Below are 17500 nucleotides of genomic sequence, written 5' to 3'. Positions count from 1 at the left end.
CTCCGCGCGCGTCCTTGCAAGATTAATATGGATCGGCTTGATTTAAGACTTCATGATTTCCAATGATAATAGTGACGATGACGGCAATTATCCTGCTGTTGATAATATATTCTTTTAACAAATAAGGGAATATTCTCAGGTTGTAAAGTCTCAGGTTTTGTAATTTCTTCATCCATGTCTTTTGGAAGGAGCACAACATCTTATTCGGGTATTCTTAACATTTGAAGATTCTTCAGTCTAATAAATTTAAAACGACCAAAAATATTGATAGATATATGTGTATATATATTTTTCACCCGCGACAAGACTTCACATAAATATACCATATTTTATTGGTATATTTTGTAACCTCCTTTCATTGTTCTACCGAAGCGTGGCTCATGCGTGCAATTTTACATGAATTTACGTACGTATGTATGTATGTATGTATGTATGTATTCATGTGTATGTATTTATATACGTTTATGTATTTTCTCGTATTTTCTTCCTTATGAAAGTAAGCATGTATGCATAAATGCATACATTTCCTATGAGTTGTGTCTTTATATCTGTCTACCACGGAAAGATGTTGACTTGCAAAATTGCATATAAAAATTCATCTGAATTGCTGTATTCGGAACCTGAAGACTGCGGCGGCGGCGGCAATGGTAGTTGTGGTGGTGGTGGTGATGGTGTTGGTGGTGGTGGTGGTGGTGGTGGTGGTGGTGGTGGTGGTGGATGTGGTAGCGTGAGGGAATGTGGTTTTGTGGGTGTTGCTGATGCCTGAGAGGGTAGTGGTGGTGGCGTTGATGTGTGTGTGTGGTGGTGGTAGTGGTGGTGGTGGTGGTGGAGATGTGTGTGTGTGTGTGTGTGTGTGTGTGTGTGTGTGTGTGTGTGTGTGTGTGTGTGTGTGTGTGTGTGTGTGTCTGTGGATGTGTGTATTTAGGAGTGGGGACAGGTATGATAGTTTGAAGGTGGTGTCGCAGCCTGGTCACCACACTGGTCAACTCATCGGTCACCTCTGATGTCTTCTTATAACAAAAATTCGTGACTCCATCAGCTTTCCTCACGACACTTTGTATTTGCTCAGGAAAGGTATCCCTAAATTACAAGTCGCACTGGGTATCATGGCGATAGTTCTTTCTAATATATAATTTTGAATTCCTGTAAAACTGTGACTGAGAAATGTTCGTTGAAAACACATAAGCGTGATATGTGAGCGTAGAATTAATAATTGCGCAACAAATCATGGATTTTCGTCATTTAACGTTAACGTGCCTAGACTGACACACACACACACACACACACACACACACACACACACACACACACACACACACACACACACACACACACACACACACACACACACACACACACATATATATATATATATATATATATATATATATATATATATATATATATATATATATATATATATATATATATATATATATATATATATATATATATATATATATATATATATATATATATATATATATATATATATATATATATATATATATATATATATATATATATATATATATATATATATATATATATATATATATATATATATATATATATATATATATATATATATATATATATATATATATATATATATATATATATATATAATACTGCCAACGCTACATAGTAGATACATATACTGTACTGAATATCTTTTCTTGATTTATTATTTAATACTTAAGAAAACAGAGAGAGTATTGTTTGAAAGGGCGCAATTATAGTCTGATTCCCTCATTATTACGGAATAACATACTGAGCTTCGCATTGTATGATATTTTGATGATTTGCAATTTTGCTGAGAGTTTTATCACTGACTATGCATCGCACATTTAAAGAGAAACACTTTTGTATTCTGAGGAGAATATGTTAACGCTCCCGATACGGTCTTTAGGCTTTCTCTTATTGGATGGTGCCATGAAAGCTCTGAAAATATTCCCTACAGTGCATTATGCAGTTGGGTATTTAGTAAAGGTGAATCATTTAGGAAGGGAAGGATGATTGCCTGTTCCTTTCATTTTGTTTTAGAATTATTAACCATTCCCAGAACGCTACCGCGCTTTTAAACAGATTTAATAGAAATTATCTTCTCATCTTTCAAGCAGAAAAAAAAAAAAAAATGTTCTCCAAAATTTTTCTCTTCCTCCTCCTCCTCCTCCTCCTTTTTTTTTTTTTTTTCTTTTTCTTCTTCTTCTTCTTCTTCTTCTTCTTCTTCTTCTTCTTCTTCTTCTTCTTCTTCTTCTTCTTCTTCTTCTTCTTCTTCTTCTTCTTCTTCTTCTTCTTCTTCTTCTTCTTCTTCTTCTTCTTCTTCTTCTTCTTCTTCTTCTTCTTCTTCTTCTTCTTCTTCTTCTTCTTCTTCTTCTTCTTCTTCTTCTTCTTCTTCTTCTTCTTCTTCTTCTTCTTCTTCTTCTTCTTCTTCTTCTTCTTCTTCTTCTTCTTCTTCTTCTTCTTTCATTTCCTCCCTCTTCCTTCTCCTCCTTCTTTTGTCCTTACATTTCCTCCTCTTCCGTTTATTCTAGTTATTTCTCATCATTTTCTTTTTCCTTTTCCTTTTGTTTTCTCCTCCTCCTCCTCCTCCTCCTCCTCCTCCTCCTCCTCCTCCTCCTCCTCCTCCTCCTCCTCCTCCTCCTCCACCCATCCCTACAATCACGTCCTTGGTCCCGTTTTTCTGCTTGAAGCTGAGCGTTTATTACAATTCATAGCGAGAGTTATATTCAACTTTTTTTTGTACATTTGCGCAAAACATACTCAATTATATCTTGTCTTCCTCTCACGCGAGCTGCCTTCTTGTACTGGGCCTGTTATGAAATAGGCCTGAGTGATATGTTATAGTGTGTATTTTCATGCTTTTTCTCAAGGTGTCATTACTCCTGCAGAAAATCCAGCCATGAGTGGCGGTAAATGAGGCATGTGTCCTCTGGCAGACTTAACACGGCAGAAGAGCGGCTGTGTTTGTTCATCCTCTGACTGGGAGGAGGCAGCGTCACATAGATACCTGTCGGCGCATAATGAGCTGACGCCTTAATTATGCTTTCGGGTGAAATTCAAAGTGGGAAATAGAGTTGGGTGCATTTTGTGAGGGTGAAAGGGTGGGAGAGGCTAAAGATAACTGGAGTGTTGTCAGAGAATGAAGCTGTGCACTAGTCTTTGGAGATCAAGGAAAAGAGGGAATAGAATGGTAACCAGTGTGATGTTCCACTCCTCATTAGCGTCGAAACAGCGGGTGATCAGCAAAATTTATATTCCACGTGTCATTAATTTCACAGTCTTGCAAAACCGGGTCAGCCCAAACCCAAATTAGGAATAAAAGACAAACATCTTTTGTGTGGACAATACGGTGTCTAGCTGTATTGCTTGTTCTGAGACTTCCTCGTGGGTTAAATGTCGGTGTGTGTGTCGAAAGATGCGGGAACGTCCTTCAGTTCCTTCCTTATGCTCCTCACTGACTAGCTTGTGTTACTCAGAGGCACTTCAGTGATAAGAGGGCAACCCCTCCGTTCAGTCGCAGGAAGAGCTCGCATTGCCCTCTACAGACTTAAGGCTCACAGTGATGTAGCCAAAACGAAGTGAGATAAATTTCTTCATTTCAGAGGAAATACGTACAATTTGATATGTAAGACAGATTTCATCTTTTTCTCATGTGTTTTTTGGAGGAATTCCAGGCTTCCCTATCCCCACAGGCACAGTCTCACCCTTTTCTCTTTTCTTCCAGGACCTTTGTCGGCCGCTCGAGAACACCTCCCACCACTAAGGTAAGGAGAATCTCATGTGGTTTTAGTCTGGATGCTGCGGCTGCGGCTTCCCGGTGGAGTCATTGATTCTCAGCCTTGAGGTTACATCTCTGCCTCTCATCTTGCCTTGCTGGTCTTCTCTGCATTGTGAGACCACAGAGACCGCCCCTTATGGCCTCTCCTCTCTCACCCTTCTCTTCTGTGCTCTTAATGTAGTTATTGTTAGGAAGGGTGTTTAGGGAGACGCCTTTTTCATAAATAGGGTGTCTTAGTAAGGAGTGTGTTGATTTTTTTCTTTATTTTTAGATTGTTAGATACTATTTTTTGTGCACCTGAAATTTTTCAAGTGTACAGTATATAATGGCATATGCTTATCAGTATTTATCCATAGCCACATGGCAGGCTCTCTTTCGCCTCCTTATATCCTTAACTCTTCCCAGACAACACTGGCATTTGTATATCTCATCAACCGCGACCTTATTTTTTTTTTCTATGAGCAGTGCATTCCTCCACACCATCTCCCTTTGCCCACGTTGCCCCCTTTCTCCCCTTAAGACCACTCTTTCTCTCCAGACAGTCCCCCCAAAGGAAAGTCGGCTCCAATCCTTTAAAACTATTTTTTACAACTATCTCTACCATTCATCTTCCTCTACCCAACGCACGACTTGCTCCTGGATAGTTTACGTTCCCTGATTCATATTTACGACGTGCATTGGCTGCCCCTGTACGTGCCTCAGCCCCACGCCCGTGTGGGGCTGCGGGGAGCTTTACGAGCCCTGTTCTGCATTTACACCTGCCAGTCTCACCTGTCGAACTTCATCACCATCCTTTTTTTTTTATTTACTTTTTTAATAACCTCTATACATGCCTGAACTTATATACGTGTGTATGTGTGTGTGTGTGTGTGTGTGTGTGTGTATATATATATATATATATATATATATATATATATATATATATATATATATATATATATATATATATATATATATATATATATATTTTGACAGCTTCTCTTTTTTTTTTCTTTCCTGTCTTTAGAATCATTTCACCTCATTTATCTTTCTTACTTCCCTTCCTCCCCTCACTTTCGTTTCCTTTCTTCTTCCCGTCAATTCGTTTCAACTATCATTTTACTTCAAGTCTGTCTGAAAAGAAATGGAAGGTGTGTTATTTTTTCATATAAATTTCTGGAGAATGAAGTCAAGGTATAATTATCAGAGTGACCCTCATGCAATTGTGACACAAAGATCAGAATGCATTATAACACATGTTGACTCCTCGCGAGTGTTAGCACAGTGTGAGTGTGAGAGTGTGAGGAGTAGTCTGGAATGTATACTGTTGAAAATCTGGAAGGGCTATCACGCTGATAAAGTAATAGGTAGCAGAGGCAATGATTCAAAAACTAACAGTGCTCCATAAGTTAAAAGCACGCCTGATATTCCGTAAATAGGTGACGTGGAATTCCGGGAGTGAGGCTACTGTAATACATGGACGGTGGAGCTGCAAGTTGTGGTGGGGCAGTTGGATTTTAGATAAGGGATCTTGGTTTTGTGGTGGAGTGATGATGGCGAGGATGCGGGCTGGTAAGGCGGGTGGTGGCGTTATGTTGGTGATGGCGGGGAAGTGACGTGATGAGATTTTGTGGTGAAGAAGCTACGTGATTGTATAGTAACGCGGCATGAGGCCTGAGACAGAGAGAGAGAGAGAGAGAGAGAGAGAGAGAGAGAGAGAGAGAGAGAGAGAGAGAGAGAGAGAGATAATGTTAATAGTAAAATTCCTACATACTGATAATGCAATTGATGGCGGTGCAGGTGACAGCAGTAAGATCGGTAGCAGCTGCAACACTAGTAAACAGTAATAACAGTAATAACTTCATTGATTTATATAGTTATGAAAAATATAATATTTATAGAAAGCTTAATGAGGCGGAACATCATTATTAACAATATAAGCAACAGTAGTAACATAATAGTAACAGTAAGTCATAAAGATAATTCAATAGTAGTAGTAGTAGTAGTAGTAGTAGTAGTAGTAGTAGTAGTAGTAGTAGTAACTGTAGTAATAGAAAGAATAATAAAACAAAAAGCATATGCAGAATTAGTAATAGTAGTGGTAGTAGTAGAAGTAGAAGTAATAGTAGTAGTTGTTGGTATTGGTGTTGTTGTTATTATTGTTGCTGTTGTGTTAGTATTTCCTGTTGTTTATTCCAGTAATTGTAGCATCAGCATCAAAAGCAGTAATGCCGAGTAGCAGCATCAGTAGCAGCAACAGTCACAGTAATCACAGAAGCCGCTGCAGAAACAGTAGCAGCAGTGAAGTGTAAGATTAAGTGCATTAAGTTCCTGGTGGGAGTCGCTGTGAGAATATTACATGCATTGCTGTATGACTCAGGTATTTTTTTCTCTTTTTTTCTTTCTTTCTATCGGGAGCGTAGGAATAACCAATCGTCACAGGTCTCCAACTCGCTCAGTACAGTGAGAAATATTGTAATTTGCCGAGTGCCTGCTGCTTCATATATCGGAGGGGGAGAGGGGGCCAAGGCATGAAAATTGAAATTCCTCGGGGAGACCGGATAAACTCTTGGTCTGTGACAGTTCTATTTTATTTCCCTCCAGCATTTCATTTTTCCGGATAAGCGAAGTATATTTTATCCCGGCGAGCTATTTTCGATTTCATTTTCCGATCTTATGCTGCGATATTTTCCCTCCACACCCCTTCCTGTTCCTCCCTCCTTTTCCTGCCTCTCTCTCTCTCTCTCTTTCTCTCTCCATGCCTCCTTCCCTTCCTTTCTCCCGTTTTCACCCTCCTTACCACCTTCTTTTCTTGCTTCCCTCTCTTCTGTTACGTCCTCTTAAGTTACGATCGGTGCCTGCGTGGACGTAATAGCAAAGTGGGAATGACATTATCTTTGGTACTGATAACATTTACATTACAGTAATGGAAAAGCCACGCCTATCAAGATGAATACAAGCATTACCATTTTTCTTTCCCTCTTTCCCGATCCCTTAACGACCTCCTTCTCTTACACCCTGACGGTTTCTTAGTTTAATGAGTCCTTCCTTTATGCAGCAAAGGAGAGAATAGACAGTAATGCAAGTTCTCCTTTGTATTTACACGTGAGATATGAAACGCGGGCTTAATTTTAATATGATCATCACCTGTGACGATTTATTAAAGAATTTGTATCTTCAGGACCTATTTAAGGATAATGAGGAAATCTGAGAAGGGGAAGAACGACAGAGAGAGAGAGAGAGAGAGAGAGAGAGAGAGAGAGAGAGAGAGAGAGAGAGAGAGACAGAGAGAGATGAGTAAGGAGAATGGTGAGCATGAGGGAGTCGATAATTAGTGGCGGTGCAAGAAAGGGTTAGGGAAGAAGTGAGAAGATGGTGTAGTTTGGGACAAAAGAGAGATGGAGACGAGAGAAATTATTAGGTAAGGCAGCAACGGAGTGAAAATGAGAAGGATGTGGGGAATAATGATATACACAAAGGAACGAGAGAGAGAGAGAGAGAGAGAGAGAGAGAGAGAGAGAGAGAGAGAGAGAGAGAGAGAGAGAGAGAGAGAGAGAGAGAGAGAGAGATAAGAAGAATGATAGGAAGAAGGGGACAAGAGTTGTACAAGGAGGGCAGCATCAGGGACAGAAGACAGAAGTGAAGGAAGAGAGAGGGACGGAGGGATGGAGGCAGGCGCTGGATAAGGAAGCCAAAAGTACAGACAGAAAGGGGGAGGGAGTAGAGGAGATCGAGATGAAGGGAGGAAGAATCCGAGTAAGGGAATCTTAGGGGGGAAGGGAGCCATATCATGGAGAGAACCCGAAGTGAGGGCCGAGAGAGAGGTAATATATTTGCTCGCACTCATATTCATTGCTATCAGACTGCGGCTGTCATGAAGGAAAGGGGGGAGGGTGGTGCTGACCGTAAAGGCCTCGCCAGACTTAGCTCTCCAGGGCGCATAGAACCATTATGCTAATAACTTCAACTCCCATCGCAACGCGGGAATTTATTGTACGTAATCATGCTATAGTCGGTTCTCATTTGATGGAAAATAGAGGGATTGGGAACTTGCTGGGTAAGTGTGCTACGCCGTCTCGTGGATGGTGAACGTCTTAATCAAGCTGAATTTTGGTGCCGTGTGAAGCATCATCACTCGGCGCTGTGACGCTACAGATGGCCGAGTGGAGAAAATAAATTCAGAATTATAGAAAATAATTGCAGTAGCACACGTCAATTACTGTGAGGCGGCGAGGATAGGAACCGATAACTCGCACCGATTGAGACCTTCGTGGAGACAAGGAAGGTGATTCACGCCCCAGAATTACAACTATTAATGCTTGACTTACCGAGATTTACATTACAGGTTCGTGAATCCCTCCAGAATTTGTCAAGAAACTTACAGAATATTGCAAATAGAGTTGTTCCGTGCCTTTGAAATTGAGGGAAAATCACCCTTATCGACTGGTTGGCTCTTCCCTCCCTGCTACCTCATGATCTGCTGGGCGGAGGAAAAAAAAAAAAAAGAGGAAAAAAGTATTTGACGTCCCTCTGCCCTTGAACTGCTGGGCTCACAAATACTTCCACTGCGGCCTCCGACCTCATCTCTCAAGGGCGTTTTGCAAGTCCACGTGTAATTTTTATGCCTTGTAGCAACAAATAAAATGGCGAGCAGGATAGGTAGGCATGGCGGCAGTGCGTGGTTGCAGCCGATTCCCTGTGTTGTTTATTTGCTTCGTCAGCTGCGTGGAATAAGAGCGGCGCTAATGTTTAATACTCGGAAATGATTAACAAGTTTTGGCTACGCACGGAAACCTTCTAACCGGCTGACCTTCGAGGCCTGCTGAATTTGCACACACACACACACACACACACACACACACACACACACACACACACACACACACACACACACACACACACATATATATATATATATATATATATATATATATATATATATATATATATATATATATATATATATATATATATATATATATATATATATATATATATATATATATATATATATATATATATATATATATATATATATATATATATATATATATATATATATATATATATATATATATATATATATATATATATATATATATATATATATATATATATATATATATATATATATATATATATATATTTATATAATTTATTTATTTTTACCACATGCACTTATCACATAATATATATTTTTTTCTTGGTGAAAGCATAGTAATGGTGGTTTCTCTAATCACTGTTATTCATTTAATATTTACACAGGAAATATTTTGAAGCTTAATTTTTTGGTTGCTATATTTTGCTAGTATTATTTTATCCATGCAGAGAAGACAAAGGTACAGAGGAGTGTATAACCGACCCTCTATCCACATTTTCATATTATTATTTTTTTTTTTTTTTTTTCTTTCATTTCTATACTGTGGAGGTAAGATTTTTCTCCCGAGTCTCATTCAAGAGGCGAGGAGGCACCTGCAACCTAAGCACCATAAGTGAGATGCCGCACATGCCACTAAACATAACACGTCTTTTACATTTACATTTTATTCTGTATTCCTTTAATTCTTTTCTAACACCACGCACTATGAAAACATTACTGCCCATGCATATAAATTATTACTCTCCCCTGACGCACGACGTGTTGGTCGGAGCTTCACATCAGTGTATTTGCATTAAGCATACTGGGTGAGGACCGCGAGAGGGTTCCTGCATAAAATTAACAACTGTGGAATGTTGCATCGCGTCGTGTGGAGCTGCGGTATTAAATTTCATGTGAGATATATTATGCTTGGTGATCGATATGAGAGAGAGAGAGAGAGAGAGAGAGAGAGAGAGAGAGAGAGAGAGAGAGAGAGAGAGAGAGAGAGAGAGAGAGAGAGAGAGAGAGAGAGAGAGAGAATATCAGACATGCAGTACCTTTTGCGTCTCCTCACATCCAGCCACGAAAGTCACTGGTGTGTGGATGGTGACGGTGACAGTGACGGTGACGATTTCCAAGCAGTTCCCAGTGGCAGCAAGCATGGCCCTCCACTTCGACCCCTCCACCTGATCAAAATGCTGCCGGCCGCTATTGGCACCTCGTAACCGCTTTAGTGCCACGATGTAATGGCCGCCGCAGTGGGGGTAGAGGGAGCAGGACCCCCAGGTAGCGCCACACACCCCTCCCCTCTCTCCTTCCTTTTTTTCTTACTCCTTCTCCTCCTTTCTTTTCGTATTTTTTTCCTTCCTTTCTATATCTCCTTTTTTTTTCTCAGATTCTATCGTTTTACCTTGTCTCGTTTTCTGATCTCTGCATGTCTGTCTTGCTCTTTGTGTGTGTGTGTGTGTGTGTGTGTGTGTGTGTGTGTGTGTGTGTGTGTGTGTGTGTGTGTGTGTGTGTGTATCTGATTGCTTTCCCATATTTCCCACCCACCTTCCCACCAACACGTGTATCTGATTGCACTCCCACATGCACACACTCCACACACACACACACACACACACACACACACACACACACACACACACACACACACACACACACACACACACACACACAAAAGCATGCATGAATATTTGTAGCATTACTCCACCAAAAGCTGTAAGATCATCTCCTCATATTTAAGCCTTTTCACACGAAGCAACGCAATTCATACTAAACATTATGCTCCACTTTTGTGAAACCCAAAACTAAACGCTATTCCTTGAAACCCGAGTCTCCTCTTTATATTTTCTTCATCCATGTATTTGTTTGCGGAACATTTTATTCAGCGGTGTCAGCTTGCGTCTCCCACCCGTCACACCTGCTGCTCTGGGCGGTGTCTAACTAAAAGAGCAATTCAACAGGACGTGTTCCCCAGACGCCGACAGCTCTGCCCCGACACAACAAGATCGCATCATCCCCACTCTTTTTTTCCTCCTTCTCTTTTCTTTCTTTTTTTCCCCGTCTGCGATCCCGTGACCTCCCCGTACCCGCCACCCTGTTCCCCGCAAACTGGTTTTGGTATTTATATTTAAGGTTTCTTGTTTATTTTAGCGTTAATGATAGAGTGAATAGCATCACGTGATATAACGTAATTTGACTTTATTTCGTTGTATGACTAGAATGAAAAAGAATTTTTTTTTTTTCAGTGTTGTTATTAGTAGTATTTTATTCACTGTCTAAAGCTATCCATTAATAAGTATAATGGAAAATTCTCTGAAGAAACTTTTACATCGAGACACACACACACACACACACACACACACACACACACACACACACACACACACACACACACACACACACACACACACACACACACACACACACACACACACACACACACACACACACACACACACACACACACACACACACACACCGCTACACACGTAAGACGCTAAACCCCCTTCATAAACACCGTCACAGTCACCTCGGCAGCTGGTTGGAGGCGGATAATACCTCCCGCAAGTAAACACAGGGTCGGCCAGGATTTAGTTCCTCGCCTTCCTTAATATATTGCGCCCCAGTTGTGTCAGAAGCCCCTTGAAGCCTGGCCAAGACCCCGCCACTCCATTGTGTTTATATCCCCTGTCTACTTGGTGCGTCTGTGCTGGGGAGCTGTCTGTGTGTGTGTGTGTGTGTGTGTGTGTGTGTGTGTGTGTGTGTGTGTGTGTGTGTGTGTGTGTGTGTGTGTGTGTGTGTGTGTGTGTGTGTGTGTGTGTGTAGGATATGAGTGTACGTATACGTAACATTACCATCAAGTATATGTGTAGAGGGTACTCAGTATGTTTGTGTATCGGAGTGTAGCGTGTGGTTCACCTTACACTGTGTTGGTAAACCAAGAGCTTGCGGTACGTGTAAATATACAAAGGAAGGGCAAAGTCTTGGTGGGGGAAACTAACGACGAGACATGTGTTAAGTGTGAAGGGAGATAAATTGTTTAGCGACGGGCTGGAGACACTTGCTGGGGAGGGAAAAATGAAGACCAGGGATTTAGGGAAGGTCACTTGAAGGAAGGAGACATGAGTAAGGTTATTTAAGATCATAAAGAGACAGGGAGATAAGGAATGGGAGGAGGTCAACGAAGTGGGCGGGTGAGGGGTGCGAAGGATCACTAACTAGGGTGCGGCGTGGAGGGCAGGGGCGGCATGGAGCAGAATCACGCTCAAGGATGAAGGATGAGCCACTTAGACGAATCAGTTTTGAGCGAAGTATTAGGGATCATATTTCCTTTAACCATTCCCGGGTCCATTACTTGAGGCTTCCCAGACCGGCGTGAAGTGTGTGCATGGTTGTGGCCAAGAGAGAGAGAGAGAGAGAGAGAGAGAGAGAGAGAGAGAGAGAGAGAGAGAGAGAGAACCACACCCTTACACTCTTTGACTCCTTTCTCTGGTGTTCCTGAAACACGACTCTAAAATAAGCAACCAACCCTCATCCGGTTTACATTTTCGAGGGTCCCTGCCTGTAAACAAAACACTGGATGAATTATCCCCCTGATAATACCTCACAGATTCCAATACCACTGAACAAAACACCCAACAGTAAAAAAAAAAAAAAGAGAGAGAGAGAAAAAAAAACAGCCTTGGCCATTCTCCCCAAAACGAGTAGAGGATTCAATTCCGTGGTATAACTGTTATGGAGAATTTGAATGGCACGGCTGGGATCTATTGCCTCTATTACCTGGATTTAAAAACTTGGAATCGAATTTCTCAGTGATACGGCCTTTCCCATGTGTCATATTCAATAAATTATGGATAAACCTTGTATTGTGCGAGGGTGCAGTGAGGATTCCAGCCCTATTACTTGCATGGCCGCCCAGGTGAGTTAAACGCGGCTCTTTTGTTATTGGACGAGGTGTAGGAGGTCCTTTTTTATGCATACGTGAAAAGAGGAAATAATAATATCATATTCACGTACCAAATTTAACTCCCTGCTGATGATCCAATGTATTTAGATTTGTGTGTGTGTGTGTGTGTGTGTGTGTGTGTGTGTGTGTGTGTGTGTGTGTGTGTGTGTGTGTGTGTGTGTGTGTGTGTGTGTGTGTGTGTGTTTTTTCTCTCCATCGTCACTCCTATTCATGCCACATCTCTCTTCTTTGTAGGTTATTTGTGTGTGATTTTGAGTGCGATTAGGTGGTGTTTCTCTTGACGAGGTTGGGTAATGCGTGTAAGCTTGCACACACACACACACACACACACACACACACACACACACACACACACACACACACACACACACACACACACACACACACACACACACACACACACACACACACACACACACACACACACACAGCAGCTGGCGGTATAGTGTGTCCCGTGTGCAGCAATATTTCACGCCTCGCTCTGTTAAATGCTCGGGAACAGACGGACGGGAGGCATTTCACTCAGCAGGACTCTGTTCACTGTCTTGTATGTCTTGTACGTCCCGGCCATCTTGTGCACGTGAACATACGCCAATATACTCCATCACTTCCTGTTTGCTGAATATTCTGCTTGCTTCCCCCTCCCCCCCTTCCCAATCCCTAACACCCTCTCTCTCTCTCTCTCTCTCTCTCTCTCTCTCTCTCTCTCTCTCTCTCTCTCTCTCTCTCTCTCTCTCTCTCTCTCTCTCTCTCTCTCTCTCTCTCTCTCTCTCTCTCTCTCTCTCTCTCTTGTTTGTCAGCGTGCCTGCATGTCTGCCTGTTTCTTTGTTTATCTATTTTATTTCCATCTCTTTTTATCAATCAACCTGTCTGCCTTTCACTTGTGGCGCATATTTTGTTAGTTGAATGACAGGAAACACGAGAGAGAGAGAGAGAGAGAGAGAGAGAGAGAGAGAGAGAGAGAGAGAGAGAGAGAGATGGAAGTTTGAGTGACCAGATGGGCTTAATTAACTCTCTTGGTTTTCATTGGACACACCCGCTCTCTGGGACACACTGAGCCTGCGCAGAACACGAAATTTATAGGCCCTTCCACTCAAGGAAAAGCGAGGAGAACAAGGACTGATATTTAACTCGTGCATGAAAAAAAAAGACGAAAGTGAAAATAAAAAAAAGTATGACATCTATGAAACTGAAGTAATAACAATGCATCAAAGAACAGCTTAAAACTCACAGCTTGCCTTCGTTTTCTCTCTTTTATCCTTTTCCCTCTGTCTTGCCTGCTTGGGTATTACAGTCGTGGTCTTGGGTAGGGTGTCCTCGCACGGTTAAAGGGACAAGGAGATGAAAACGAGGGGTGTGGTAAAGCGTAACGAAGTGCATGCCTCGTCACTTTGCCTCTCCGGTTAGTTCATCTGCTGGAAAAGACGGAGAGATTCATTATAGTCGGTGTGGCTTAACCTTCAGAGCTGCAGAGGTGGCTAAAGGTGAGTGCATCCGTACATCCCTGCTTAAATGTCTGTAACTGATGTGTTCATATCTCCATATCTCCCCCAAGGTGTTTTGGTGAGAGAGAGAGAGAGAGAGAGAGAGAGAGAGAGAGAGAGAGAGAGAGAGAGAGAGAGAGAGAGAGAGAGAGAGAGAGAGAGAGAGAGAGAGAGAGAGAGAGAGAGAAAGAGGGAGAAGGGGATGAATGAGTTATATAGTCTTGAAAGTAGGGAGACTATTCCCATTAAATAAATCTTTGCCAGTTTTATAACTTAAAAAAAAAAAAACTCCATAAATCAATTTGTTTGGAATATAAGCTTTTTTTCGTCTGTCATAATGTGAATTTTGTTCCTTTACTCCTACTTAACATTCCGTCTTGTTACCTTTGCTATTTACTCTCATATTTTTTTTTTCTTGTGTTTCTTGTCGTTTACTAATACTACATCCCTATTTTTCCCCATGAACCGCCCATTTTTTTTTTTTTTTTAATAGACTCAAACTGATACCATGTGGCCCTGATTTACTCACAGTTGTTAATGTTTTTTTTCCTTTTCTTGAGACTGTTCACTTTCTCCATTTCTCAAAGTACATCTCATACATTTACCGTCACATATTTACGGCCCTCTTTCACCTTTTATTGCCTCATATCTCCTCACTTCCATCCTTGCCCTCCTCGTCTTATTTTCTTTCTCTGCTCTATCGCATTAAACAGTTCCATTGTCCACACACACACACACACACACACACACACACACACACACACACACACACACACACACACACACACACACACACACACACACACACACACACACACACACACACACACACACACACACACACACACACTAATATCAGAATAATGCGAGACATTCCACGTTTCATTATATAACAGCCGTTTAAGACTCCGTAAAAAGGTCTCACACTGCCTCATCTTCACTCTTATCGCTCATGCGATTGTATAATTATCGCATCAGCGGCTGCCAGACGATGTTGGGGTCTCGTTTTCTTCCCTTCCCCTCCACCTTCCTCTCCTCCCTTGCACCGCCTCCTCACTTTCAAGGTCACGGAAATCAAATCCTATCTGTCAGGAAGGTAACGTGTATGCCTCGGATTGTCCTGCTGTCTCTCCCGTCGCGTGTCTGGCTTCACTCTCGCCTCTTTGCTCACCAGCCTCATAATGACTGAGTTAATTTTCATGGGAGTTTTATTAGGGTAAAAAAATGATAAGGGTTTGATTTACATAACTTAGTCCTTCCTCTTTCCGGTTTTCCGCTCTTGAGAGGCGCCCTGCAGGATGTAGAGACCCTTGTTAAGAGGAAAAGTGCGTGTGTGTGTTCTCTCTCCTCCCACATCTTAACCGTGCTCTTCCTTCCTTGTTTACTCAGATTTCTTCACAAATAAGTATGTAAAGAGGTTGTTTACCTTAGGGATACTGGTGCTCATGTATTATTCATAACTTAAAGATAGCATCGTTACCATTACCATTAGCGTCTTAACACATTTCTTCACAAACATTATTTTCTAGCTAGGTTTCGTACTTCTTAAGCTTAATCGTTCTCTCGCTTGCTTGCTTCCTCTTTCCTCTCCTCTCCCTCCTCGCCATTTTCCTTCCTTCGCCCGCCATAAAGAAATCATTACGGTAATTCCTCGTGGGTAATCAAGGAGAGTGTTGTCGACCACTCTCTCCCCTCGTTAGCACCCGTCTGATCCTCACCGCGCCTCAGCCACCCATTGCCTCTCCCACTCTGCATTATTTTTCCTTGCCAAGTTGTTCCCGGCGATGGCGAGCGAGCGATACAGTAGTGCCCTTGTGTTGTGAAGGTGCTTGCGGGGCTGCTGTGCGGGGGTTGGCGGGGTGCGGGTGTGTGTATAGTATGAGGTGGTCTGGGTTTATGAAGGCTTACTGTTGAGTTTGTGAGGCTTACGGTGAACGTTTGTGTGTGTGTGTGTGTGTGTGTGTGTGTGTGTGTGTGTGTGTGTGTGTGTGTGTGTGTGTGTGTGTGTGTGTGTGTGTGTGTGTGTGTGTGTGTGTGTGTGTGTGTGTGTGTGTGTGTGTGTGTGTGTGTGTGTGTGTGTGTGTGTGTGTGTGTGTGTGTGTGAATACATGTCTGCTTGTTTTACTGTGTTTTGTATATCGGGATGTCTGAATATGTATTTCTTTGTTACGTATCTATTGAGAAAAAGAAAAGAAAAAAAAAACGTGAAAGTGTCCTGATGCCTCGAAGATGGTTGTGGTGGACGCCATCACGTGGGGTCTAGCAGTGGCTGTTAATACAATCCTCCAAAGTCCACTAAGGAGGTGGACACTAAGACGACATGGCCTGCTCGGGGACATTGGACGCCCACCATCCCCTCCCCTGCCTGCCTCGTTCCGCTAAGCTCACGCTGGACTGGTGCACCAACGAACCGCCTGAGACTTCCACTTGGATTGCTACACCCGCCCGTTCCTTGTGAATAACTGTACCGCCGCGCCATTTTGAAACCTAATACTGCGGGATTGGTTTCTGTCGTTTTTGTCGTTCCTTGTTTCCTCTTCACCTCACTTTTCCCTTTTCCAAATAGGCCTAATTCTGTGTAGGCCTACTGAGCGTACACGACTGTTTCCCTTCTTTTCCCCTTCCTGCTGCATCGCTCCTGTTACCTGACACCCACCACTTGGGTCACGACCCCGTCGGGCACAAACCTCCCCTTTTGTGTAACCACGAAAACTGCTGACGTCGCCTTCTCTCGATGCTTCTCTTCCCGACTGTAACTCACGATTCAGGCACGGCTGTGGCGGATGCCGTGACGCAGGATATTCACGTAACAAAACTATACTCCCTCGAAATGCACAAGAAAGCCGACAAATGCTTCAGTGTACGGGTATAAGTCTTATGGGGGAAGTTTCAAGGTCTTAGTGAAGAATTGAACGTTAGCGATGGTTGAGGGGCGACAAAGCTCCCCAGACGGACTCAATGTATCGAGGCTTAGGTGAGCCAATTTAGCAGCGGGAGAGGCTTGGGACCTGTCAGCGGCGGCGTTGGATCTGTAAACACCTGGCATGACCTCAGAGCACTGGCTTCCATTTGGATGGCGGAGAGATCAAAGAGCACAACTCGGCGGTTACATTTGTGCCACAGGGGAACAAAGGCATCGCTTGACGTTCTTTCCCTAAATAGACGCGCCTGTCTGTAGAGACTCGTTCAGGTGTGGAATAATGAACATGGATGTAAAGTATGGTGATATATTACATTAAAATTATTTTTGTCAAGGACTTACATGAATTTGATTATTTTTTGTTTTGTTTTATATTTTGTTTTCAAATATACGAACTACATTTAAACAATAAAACGCTTAAGAATAAAAGAACAAATAAATAAGAATTGGTATGAAAGAATATATGCATTAGAGAAGAAGAATGATCTGTCTGAACAATAAG

At 42.1% G+C, this 17500-nt stretch overlaps 1 long non-coding RNA gene across 1 annotated transcript in view; it reads left to right on the top strand.

The window, feature by feature from the left end:
* The first annotated feature begins 3726 nt into the window (after nucleotides 1–3726).
* The window catches only part of LOC123499397, a 117723-nt gene continuing 103949 nt past the window's right edge, over nucleotides 3727–17500 (top strand). Inside the window, exon 1 of the long non-coding RNA XR_006672969.1 lies at nucleotides 3727–3770. This is a non-coding gene — a long non-coding RNA (uncharacterized LOC123499397). The remainder of the gene's footprint in view (nucleotides 3771–17500) is intronic.

Source organism: Portunus trituberculatus, chromosome 49 (assembly GCF_017591435.1).
Source record: "Portunus trituberculatus isolate SZX2019 chromosome 49, ASM1759143v1, whole genome shotgun sequence".
NCBI lineage: Eukaryota > Metazoa > Arthropoda > Malacostraca > Decapoda > Portunidae > Portunus > Portunus trituberculatus.
This window is presented reverse-complemented; position numbering and strand designations above follow the sequence as displayed.